At 35.6% G+C, this 11,803-nt stretch overlaps 1 protein-coding gene across 8 annotated transcripts in view; it reads right to left on the reverse strand.

Annotated features, from left to right (window-relative positions):
• Positions 1-11,803, reverse strand: part of ANO3 (anoctamin 3) — a 476,116-nt gene that overhangs the window by 78,563 nt on the left and 385,750 nt on the right. The gene's annotated exons all lie outside the window — the stretch shown is intronic.

Genomic DNA, 11,803 nt, shown 5'->3' on the forward strand with positions numbered 1-11,803 from the left:
GCCAGAGGTCAGGAGTTTGAGACCAGCCTGGCCAACATGGTGAAACCTGTCTCTACTAAAAATACAAAAACTAGCTGGGTGTGGTGGCGCGCACCTACAATCCCAGCTACTCAGGAGGCTGAGGCAGGAGAATCACTTGAACCTGGGAGGCAGAGGTTGCAGAGTTGAGATTGCACCATTGCGCTCCAGTCTGGTGATAGAGTGAGACTATGTCTCAAAAAAAAGACAGACTCTCACCAGGGAAGCCCCTTCTTTATCTGCTTTATATCTTGAACAATCAAGATCAATTCTAGTTGAAAAAATAATTATTGCTTAACAATTTTTGAAAACCACGGCACTATACTTCCAATGTGGTTGATTGGAAAGGTCAGTTCAAACACAAATGAAGTTAAATATTTCTGAATATGAAGGAAAAATGAACTCCAAGCATTGTTTTCATCAGAATAGTTAAAGACTTGAAGCCTTCTCAAAAGAAGGCCAAGCTGAAACAATAGTTTATCAGGGCAACAACTCAGATTGCCAGTCTGGACAGCACCCAAGTACTACTAAAGACTCCTCCATTCCCTAGGTTTATTTTCAGCATCATCCTCAAGCATAATGTGCTTTCCCAACGCACTATTGCAACACCACTACACATGAGGTAGAAATAGAAACCTTGCTAAACAGGTTCTGCATTTGGCAAAAGAGCCATGAATATGGGACATTTTACATCTCCATGCCTGGGGAAAATTACTTGGTCTTTTTGGTGAACACCTTACAGAAATGTAATGCATGGAGTTCTCTACATGAGCACAAAGTAGACTAATGGATATGAAGAGCCTGTAAATGTGTGAAGAGGCAGATTTTGAACATTTGGACTGAACTGTATTTGACACAGCGTAGTATCTGGAACTGGTTGCTTAAAACCTGCTTGTCTTGTTAAATTTCCTCTGTTCAAGGACATGGAGTCTCTCTCTAATTTTACTTCAAATTTCCCTTTCCTTCCTTTCTCTAAAAATATTAAATAAGAAAGAAGATAGTAAAGCCAGCATTTGAAGCCTAAGTATTGAAAGTCTTTACCAGTTTCTGAAATCAGACTTGACATCTTTCCCCCACCTTGCAAATTTCATGAATAAGAAACTACCTATAAGCATCATCATGTCTATTAAATTACAATGAGAACTCTCACTCAATCTTGACCAGAGCAGATTCTTAACTTGGAAGCAGAGTCCCTCTAAAAGTAACTCTTCTGGTCACTCAATATTCTATTGGCATTTCTTTATTAAATAGACATTTCAGTAGCATTTATTCAAATTGAAATGGATACTCTCAATTGAATTGCTAAAATATTGTAGGTATCCACACTTGATAAACTAGTCAGCTTTTTGCCATGTATTTTTCATAAATGCAATATAACCTTTTAAAGCACAATATTAATTTTTCTCAAGCCTTTTCCTCATCTAACCATTCAGTGATTTGACATACTTTCTTTAATTCAGTTGAATATTTTCTAATTAAAAATGTAACATCAACAAAAATAGCAGGAATAAGCACCTTGTCTTATATACTTCCGAAATCTAGGGATAGAGGAGTGCATGCCATATAGTTGACCTTTAATTAATATATGTTGAAATAATTAATTAAAAGTATAAAGAAGAAAATAAAAGTCACTAACAATCCCACCATGAATAAACAGCTACTATTAAAATTTTGGCATTTCCATCCAAGGTATTTTTCTTGAGCAGTATATTCAGGACTGACACCTTGCTGATACTCAGAAGTATGGCCATACCGATTGTTAATTTATAAAGGAAAAAACAAAAACTGAACCTGCAATTAAACTCCTCAAAGACTTCCATCTCCTTACTGGTTAGCCTATCCTTCCCACAAAACCTTCACCAGGACCAGATACCTGTATAGTCAGTCCCTGGAACAACTTGTGACTCCAGAAAACTGCTCCAGAACTAAGGTCTTCATCTATTCAAACTGGCCAGTACTAGAGACCTAAACATTATTCAATGTTTGCCTTTTCAACCTATAAGTATTTCTCTGGAACTGGATATAGTACCTCAGTTAGATTGTACTTGGCACCATAGGTAAACACCAACCAGTATAAAATAAATTACTGACTTCACCTTTAAAATAATAAATGCAATGAAAATTATCTTTTTGATTAAGTAATAATGCTCCTCAGAACATACAGGAACAGCAGTGTGGTACTGAACAAAGACCATGGATTAGAGTAGGGATGTTCTGGGTTTGAATGGTGCATATATTTCTAATTGTCTGACCTTGGACAAATTACTAAATGATGATAAAATTCTGCTGTTACTACTTAAAATGAGAATAATAAAACTGTATTCATAAGAGTGTTGTACAAATTAAGTGAGAGACAATTTGTAGTAGTCTATGCTTAATCCACTGGAAGGCCATAATAAATTGTAATAACCAATTTTCTTAACACTCTAGTTTTTACACATACCAAGAACTTTGTCTTAGTTTCCCCTGCATGAAGATAATTTCCTGCTAGGAAAAACAGATGCATTGTCAATTATTTATATTTCAATTGTTTCGCTTTTATAAAAATTCAGTCACAACCAGTCAGCTGTTCCCACAAGATACTTTCCATCTTTTGTTCATGACCTAGGAAACGGCATATTGTTTCTTTTCTCCTTTTTTTTGAGATGGAGTCTCACTGTGTCGCCCAGGGTGGAGTGCAATGGTGCGATCTTGGCTCACTTCAACCTGCGCCTCCCGGCTTCAACAGATTCTCCTGCCTCAGCCTCCCGCGTAGCTGGGATTACAGGCCGGAGCCACCATGCCCAGCTAATTTTTGTATTTTCAGTAGAGACGGGGTTTCACCATGTTGACCAGGGTGGTCTCAAACTCCTGACCTCAGGTGATCCACCTGCCTCGGCCTCCCAAAGTGCTGGGATTACAGGCATGAATCACTGTGTCCGGCCTTCTCCTTTTGTATTTAAGACTGCAAAGCTGCCTCTAGAGTAAATAATTTAATCCCAAACTTATTTTTTGAGAGCACAATGTATGTTCATCGTTACACTGAGCAGAAAAAAAGGCAAGGAATTGCACCATATTTCCAAAGAAAACTGGCATTTATCGAGCGCTTACAAAGTCCTCGAGTTTGTGCTAGATATTTTTACGTTAAGTCACATCATCTTCACAACAACTCAGGTTGACTAAACATTATTCATCTCACTCATTGTATAAACAAACCGAGACTCTTAGAGGTTAAGTTATGTGAGGAAATTACTTGGCTGGAATGCTGAATTTCTTCCATGGTTTATTTCAAACATAATTTGGAATATAACTTTCTTGGCTATATAATCTGTAACTTCTTTCTAGGAAGAAATTAGCATCACAGATAAAAGGTTTAAACAAGTTTCTGATACAGCTAAATGAGACAAGGAACTTCTGGGACGTAAGCTGCTCATCCTTCCAGTGGCCCATCAATCACTCAAAGGCCTGTGACTTGACATGCTTTCCTTTCTGAGTCTAATAATATTTACTAACCATTTTTTTTTAAATAAACATTTCTACTAAGATATAAATCTTTGCATTGGTCTGTTAGAGGACTTTTGCTTCACAGCAAAACTCATAAAATTATGAACTATGTTCATAGCTTAATTGTTTGAAAATATTTCTTTTATGAGACCACTATGTCTGAATTTGTAGACATAGTGCAGTTAAATACGAAGTTAAATATGTCTGAATATAGAGGAAAGCACTGTTTTTATCTGAAGAGTTAAAGACTTGGAGCCTTCTCAAAAGAAGGCCCAGCTGAAATAACAGTTATCGGAGCCTTATTTTGTCTCTCTATTCAGGAGTGGTATGTTGATTTGCCTATGTCCTCTGGTACCCAACACAGGTAATGGAAGAGAAATAAGATCTGAATACCTGGAGCCAGAAACTATGGGAAATTGTAAAAATTTCAACTAATCTATGAAAGACATGAGAGATTCTGCCAAATTCACAACAATCTTAAAAATGTACATAATATTGCCAATGAATTATGAAGCTGAAAGAAACTTTGAAACTATCAATAATAAAAAAAGAATTAACCATGCTAGAGAAAGAGGAAAGACTGAATTACTTTTATATTCTTTATGAAATATTTTTTAAACATCATAAAGAGATAATTTAAAATCTCTAAATTTGCAGACAAATATAGCCCCAAAAGCATTACAGAGGTGTGTTTAGCAGTTAGTTGATTAAAATATTTTTAATTTTCTGTATTTTGCTTTTTATGTATGTTATTTTGGAGTTTTAAAAAATTTATAAATTTGTGGTTTTTCCATTCTCCTTACTTTTGCACCTCATTTTGTATTGGTATTTTTGTAATCTTTTTCTTAAAAGGGGCTTCCAAAATTGTATATCTCGTCTCATGAATGGCTATAATGCATTAAAAACTTATGTGCCAGTCATGTTGTTACATATTCTACACGTTTACTCATTACATCCTCATACCAGCTTCACGTGTAAGAAACTGTTCTATTGCTCTTTTACCGGTAGTAATACTGTTCAAAAGTGAACTCGACTCTGCCCCAGGTTTCTCTGACTCCTCAGACGGTGTTACTAGTTTAAAGTACTTATATTTAAAAGAGGGGATTCATAACAACTTTAACTGGATCTTTTTCAGGGAGAAAAAAAAAGATTCAAGCGACCTAATACTTTCTTTTGCTCTCTAAACAAAAAGTGAGGCAGATAATTAGAAAATCCTAGCATATCTAATTTGTGACTTTCTCCTAATTCAGGACAAAAATTGAGTTCCTTTTCTGTAGCTAAAGAGCTTGTATGAACTGTCAGCTTAGTTACCCATATGTTTTCAATGTTCCCTGCAAATTGTTTAAGGTATGTATAGTCCTTTCACTGGATGAGTAAGTCTTTTGTCATTGTTATTTGCTGCCTATGAATTTGATTTCAAAATCTTCTTCAGGTCATGAATAAATTTCCTTTTCCTTCTGTCCCTGTTTTTGAGCCAAGGAACAAATCAAGATTCTTCCTCAGAGTGTACACACCTGCCCAGGCATCTCACTCTCTCCTCACTCTATCTGCTTCAAGTCATGGCTCCTTGGTGAGAACACTCTGCTGCTGAGGTTATTATTTAGCTATAATAACTTTTTCTAACTAGACAGAAACAAAGTAGATATGCCGGTATTTTCTAATTACCTGCCTTAAGTGCTTTTTTAGAAAGCATTAATAAATCATGTGGATCTTTTCCTAGCAGTGGTAAGATAAGTTAAAATATTATCAAACTGCCAGTTTTGCCACTTCATTATATTTATGCCTGGTTGTAACATCACTTAATAAGTTAAGTTCATATAAAAATAGTTGATAGTTAATAAATTGGGCAAGAGTTGCTTAAACAGATTAGACTATATAATAAAATTAGGGTTTTAAAAGAATAAAGCTGCTATAAGAGTACAATTCATCTCACAGGATTGAATCAGTTACGGTATCTCCACAAAACAAAGTATCACATATTGTTAAAGACAGCTGTCTCATTTCCCTGCTAGGCTGCCATTTGTAGGTTGAAGAGTCACTTGAGTGCTGGAAAGAAAAGGCTCAATTTCAGAGTTCTTCTAATAGCAAGAATCTACAGGGAGCCTAGAATTCTCCATTTTAGCAATAGACCTCTTTCCCCATATTCTACACACACCTTTCTGCCTATGAACATGTACAATTGGTCCATCGGGACTAATATAATTGTGCTTTTTAACCCTGTTCCTATCAGTTACTTCAAGAAGCCCACAATTTCCAGATCATCCCTCACTCCCCAGGAACTGATCTTCATGCCACCAGGAACAGGGATTGCCTTTGTGATGATTGCCCACTCCTTCCCAACTTTTGAAACAAATTCAGTATTCCCTTTTTTAGTCAAAGTCAAGGCAAAGCCTTTTGCATCCCTTCACTTTCTTACTCTAATTGAAACCTGGGACTCCCCTAAAACCCCGCTTTCCATGTAGCACACTCAAGTGATGGCTCTTTGTCTCCTATGTCAATACGTACTGATAATGAGATAGTGAATTTCTTGCTCCTCGTTGCTGCTTTAGGACCATTTTTCCTCCCTCCTCCTTAAGAATTTACAGATTTGAATCTCATATTATCAATTCACGCTTCCTACTGCCACTCCTTGTGGTAGTCATCTTCTGTTTCCTGGAGACATTTACCCAACGTCTATGAAGATTTTAAACTCATGTCTTAATATAACTCTTATCAACATACTCCCAAAATTATTCTTGGAAATTACAATATACACAGATAATCTTTCTAGTACTCTGGTTTCTCAGTTCTTTGATCTCTATCTTCAAAATTGTTTTCTCCTACTCGATTTCACTCATGTACTCCCACAACATATTTTTGATCAATAATAGCAGGTCTTCCATGATATTCAATAATCACATCCATAGTTCCATTTCACTCCCTGTAAACTGCAATTCCAACATTCTCTTGAGCCAGATTATCAATTCATTGATCTTATCATAGTTTTACTATCCTTTCCTCCCTTTGTGCCTTCACTTTTGTCTTTACTTATCCTAATGGGCAATCATTATACTCACTTGGGTACAAATGCCCTCAACTCTCTAGCTCTTGTTTCATTTTGTCGTGAGCCCACGGTTTAAATACGACCCTAGTTAAACCCATCACTCCATCTACTATCTATTTGTACTCATGCACATTAACATAGCTGGAGAAAAGCACAGCTATTCTGAGTGAATTGTTTTATTTTATATTAATGATTACTAACTTTGAGTAGATCTTTGAGGCTGCCATGCTGTCATACTTTCTCTCTCTCTTATTATTATTATTATTATATTATTATTATTATTTTTGAGGCAGAGTTTCTCTCTTGTTGCCCAGGCTGGAGTGTAATGGCGCAATCTCAGTTTCACTGCAACCTTTGCCTCCCGGGTTCAAGCCATTCTCCTGTTTCAGCCTCTCAGGTAGCTGGGATTATAGGCACCCGCCACCACGCCTGGCTAATTTTTTTCTATTTTTAGTACAGACAGCGTTTCACCATGTCGGCCTGACTGGTCTTGAACTCCTAACCTCAGGTGATCCACCCGCCTCAGCCTCCCAAAGTGCTGGGATTACAGGTGTGAGCCACCATGCCCAGCCACTTTAAAAAAAAAAAAAAATCTGATACCTGTACTCCCAATACTCTCAGTTGTCAATGTTTCTGTCTAAACGACTACCACCAAAACCATATCTACCCACTTATCTATCCTTGTGTCCATATCCTCTACATTCTTACATGTTAGAAGATTTCTGCATCTCTGGTTAAGGCCAACTCTTCTTGTGAAATAGCTCCTATCACTAACCACCTACCAAAGGAAACTGCTCACGGATCTATATGCACAGTCATATAAATGTGGCCAAGGAATGTCCTTAAGTGAAAACAAAGTCAAGTTTCAGATCTGAATGGGCCAACGATGAGAAGAATATTCTAAAAATAGGAAAAAGTAAACTTACAGCTGTCTCATGAATAGTATATTCACTTTTTGTTATTATTGTTGACAAATATATTAATATTTATTCAATCATTTATCAATTCACTCATTTATTCTTTCACTTATAAGTTTATCCAGCATTTGCTCTGTGCCAGACATTAGTCTAACTAACCCTGTGGATAAAGCAATGCAGAAAACAGACAAAAATGCAAGCTGTCAGGAGCTGACTTTTCTAGCACGGGACTAGATGAGAAATACATACATAAATAAGATACACAGTATGTTAGATGACAATAAGTGCTATGAATAAAATACAGCAGGGACGAGTGAGAATAGGTCAGGAGAAAAGGGTTTCAGTTTTACAAAGTGTGATCAGAGAAAGTCTCTCTGGCAGGGAAAAATTCAGTTAAAAATAAAGAAGAATTTACTCATTCATTTTTCATGAAATTAATATTCATTGAGCAACTATTATGTGCTGAGAGATGCAAATTCAAAATAATTTAGTATGTGTTTGTACACTTATTGGATTCCTCTCAACATTCATTCATGCTGATACTGAAGCTTCAATTTTTATCATCTCCAAAGAAAAATTATTATATTTATAATTAATTGAGTCTAATTGAGTTTGACTACTAAGTGTCCAATAACACACAATTACTTTATTTTAACTTGACTCCCCACACACAACTAAGAAGTAGTATCACTTTCTTTATCGTACAAATGAGAAAATATTCTTGGAAATGTGATGGCAATTATCCAAGGTTATGAAACCATTAAGTGGCAAAACCAGGATTCAAAACAAAGAAACTGTGACTTGGTAGCCTGAGTTTGCTCTACTCAGCAAACTGCTTCCTTGGTGATTATAAATCTGGAGAATCTAGCCAGAGACGGAGCCCCAGAGTGCTAACACTGAATAAAGATTTCATGGGCCACCTCAGCGACAAAGTCATTCTGCTAACATGTGCGGAGGATGATCACGTCAGCAAAAGTATCATTCTGAAGAAAGTATTGTTTATTTTTTAAATGTTTCCATCATCTTGTAACAACGCTATCCTCTACCATTTTTGTTTTTGTTTGAATAGAACCGGAAGGGAAGATAAAAAGATATAGTGGACACTATGTGAGACCCTAAATAATACAGAAAAATATCCAAGCAAATATTTTAAATCTATGAACAGCTTCAAGTATTACTAGATATCACATAGAAATTACTGAAAATGTCTGATTTACTACTCTGAATTTAATAGCTGCACTATGTCAGTGGTTTTGAAAATGATTGTGCAATCGCTAAAATAATGTTGTGAAATTATTTATCTCCTTGTACAAAATTTCTTTCCATTATATATTTAAATAGTTGTAAAGTTATGATTTCCAGTGCTTTATAAAAACGGACATTTTAAAATAAATTTATACTAGTATTTTATACCTAATTGTGTCTTTTTAAAAATATACCTTTAAAAAGCACTTATCTGTTGCAAAATTTAAATTGTTCATTTTATCTTTAAATCTATTTCCATTTAATTTCTACTTCAAAATATTTCTAATATATATTTATGTTTGAAAGTGTTGATTATCTTGTCATAGTACTCTAAAATAATTTTTAAAATGAGGTAGAAATTTTTAAAAATTTTAAAATTTCTTGTGACCATTAGGCTCTTACCTTAAAAAACAGTTAGAATTGAGTAATCATCAGAAGTAATAAAACAATATAATCGATTTTAAATTTTAATGAATATTAATTGCAAAATCTAAGACTTTGCTATAAACATATTCTTAAGGATATCAGTAGGGTTTGTGTTTGTTTTTCAATTGGTATTTTATATTGTTATAATATGATATTTTCAATTATATATTTTATAATACATTTCAGAATATTTACTAAGAAAACATGTTCACATAAATATATAGATAGAAATGCAACAGGTTTTGCTATAGTCATATCATTCAATTCTTTCAACTATGGCCGAATCAAAATCACATAGGGATCTATCCTTTAAAGTTATTTTTAGTTGATTGAGCAGGTTTACAACTTTCTTTAGCTCACCATTTATGTATGTATGCATGCAAGTATGTATACTTACATATATGTATATGTAATGTCATAACCTCTGCTTAACCAAGGGCATTGTCCTAGAATTTCCTTAACCCCAAAATGGAACACTTGACCCTTCCAAAAAGTTATAGTTAAGTGAAGAAGATCATATCATAGCACCATATTATGTACCAGAGAAAGATAAACTTGAATAACAAACAACCATTAGCATGTATGAGAACAATCCCTCTATTTCTAATAGAATATTGAAATAAATTAAATGCTACCCCAAATACATTTCCCAGCCATTAAATTCTATTTTATTTATAAAGATATCATTAAAATACTCTCAAATAATAGATTCATAATATGATTTATTTTACTATTACTCAAATAGTTCTTTTTTGCTTAAAGTGCCTATGTCCCTATGGGGAACCAAACATGAATTCTACTTGCAGCCTGTATCAGACTCAACATGCTATCAGTGAATCTGATCAATGCAAATTCCCTACATGTGACATCAGCATCAAGATTTGATGCTATAGGGTTTGTACCAAAAGGTACTCTTCTGGATTCAAAACAATGTTTTCCATTCATTTGAAGTGTGGTCCCAATCTATGTCTGCTTCTGTATTGAGATCCATTAGTGATGTTCATGTGTCTTCATGTTCTGGAAACTCCACTTGTGAGTGGTTCTGTCATTTCAGACTAGGAAGAGGTTTTTCTTCCTCCCAGTATGTATTGTGAAACTTAATTAATGAGTGTAAAGCAATTGGTGAGTGCCAGATGAAAGGCACCATAGTGGGTAAGTACCAAAAAAAATTATACAAGCGCTGCACAGTGTGTCATCTCAGCTGGCTTTGCTGATGAAATTGCAGGTAATTATCCCTTACTGTGGAGCTCCTCTGGAGAAAGGAGGTCTAAACTGGGATCGGTCTTAACCTAGAACCTACGACTGTATCTCAGTGAAACTTGTTTGTTGGCTAGAAATTACTTTTTAACTTCAACTCCAGTGAGTAAACAAAGGTTTCTGATAAGAACTAAGTGAGCTAAGTAACAATTGAGGCACTAAATTTATGCACAGTTTACATTTTATAACTTTATTTCCAGATGTGCTCAAGATGGTGAGGGTAGATAAGGTTTATCTCTAGGCTGAGGTCTAATCAACTGATTACGATTGTAAGGAGGGCAATGAATAGGATTCTGGGCCCACAGAAAGAGTCTCCAGGAAAAAACAAAATGAGAAATTAGCCTGACTTTTATGGCAGTGAAAACGGAGAGCTATAGCAAAAGTGCATTGCGATGTTCATGCCTGGTGTAAGCCATAATTACTATGGTTAAGGCAGAAGGGGATAATGATATTCCCACACATATTGCAGAAAATGCCTAGGGAAAAGGTGCACCCAGTCCTGCCCAATCATGTTCAGTTCTCTAACTACAAGCATAAAATAAATTTAGTTGGATTTTTCCCTAAAAAGCGGCTAATCTGAAAATAAGCCACTGAATTCTATTAAGCCACCGTTCGGTAACTAGCTGTTTGATTAAATTTAACCTGCTTTTCTTTGTACCACAGTAGAGACACCTTAAATATCTTTTGAGACAGTATTTTTTAGGGGTTGGTTTAATTTCTAATCAAACTCTGAAGGGGCCTTTGGGCTTCAGAAAATTTAAAACTACAGAATTACCTTGTTCTTTCCTTGGGGCAATTAACTGGGCAAATTCTTTGCATTCCATTTGAAGCTTACTAGCTCCTGCATTTTAGCTAAAGTTTCATTTCTCGCTCAGCGGTTGAAAACCTATCTCTTTGTGCAACAGAAACCAAGTATGAACCTCAGGCATACTGAGCTGAACGGGCCTTGGCGCCATCCCCAAACGCTGATGTACAGAAGATCCCAGTTTCACTCTTCTCCCTTTCATAAGCTCTGAAAGGAAGTGTAGGAAGTATGCCAAGTTGTTATTCAACTCTAGTATTTAATCAAGCATTACCTGGCCACTTCTGAAATTCTCCAGCTTCTAAAGTGAGAGTAAAAGCAGAGAGCACACAGGGTGGAAACTACTTAATCGAGAAGGCTCCTAGGAAAAATGAGGATCACATGGCCATTCTCAGGCCCCAGTTCCTCTCTAAACTACTGAAAGTCAGCAAGAAACCGAATCTCAGTCATGATGATGATTTTTCACGTAACACCTCACAGCGTTCTCAGGGATCCCAATACATACTAATTCACTCTGTGTTAGGTAGGACTTTCTTAAACAATTTCAGTGGACCTCAGAATAGATGCCTCACTACTGACCCGGCTACATTTTCTCTACTTAGGCTTTAAGTA

This window comes from Macaca fascicularis, chromosome 14, assembly GCF_037993035.2.
Source record: "Macaca fascicularis isolate 582-1 chromosome 14, T2T-MFA8v1.1".
Classification (NCBI taxonomy): Eukaryota; Metazoa; Chordata; class Mammalia; order Primates; family Cercopithecidae; genus Macaca; species Macaca fascicularis.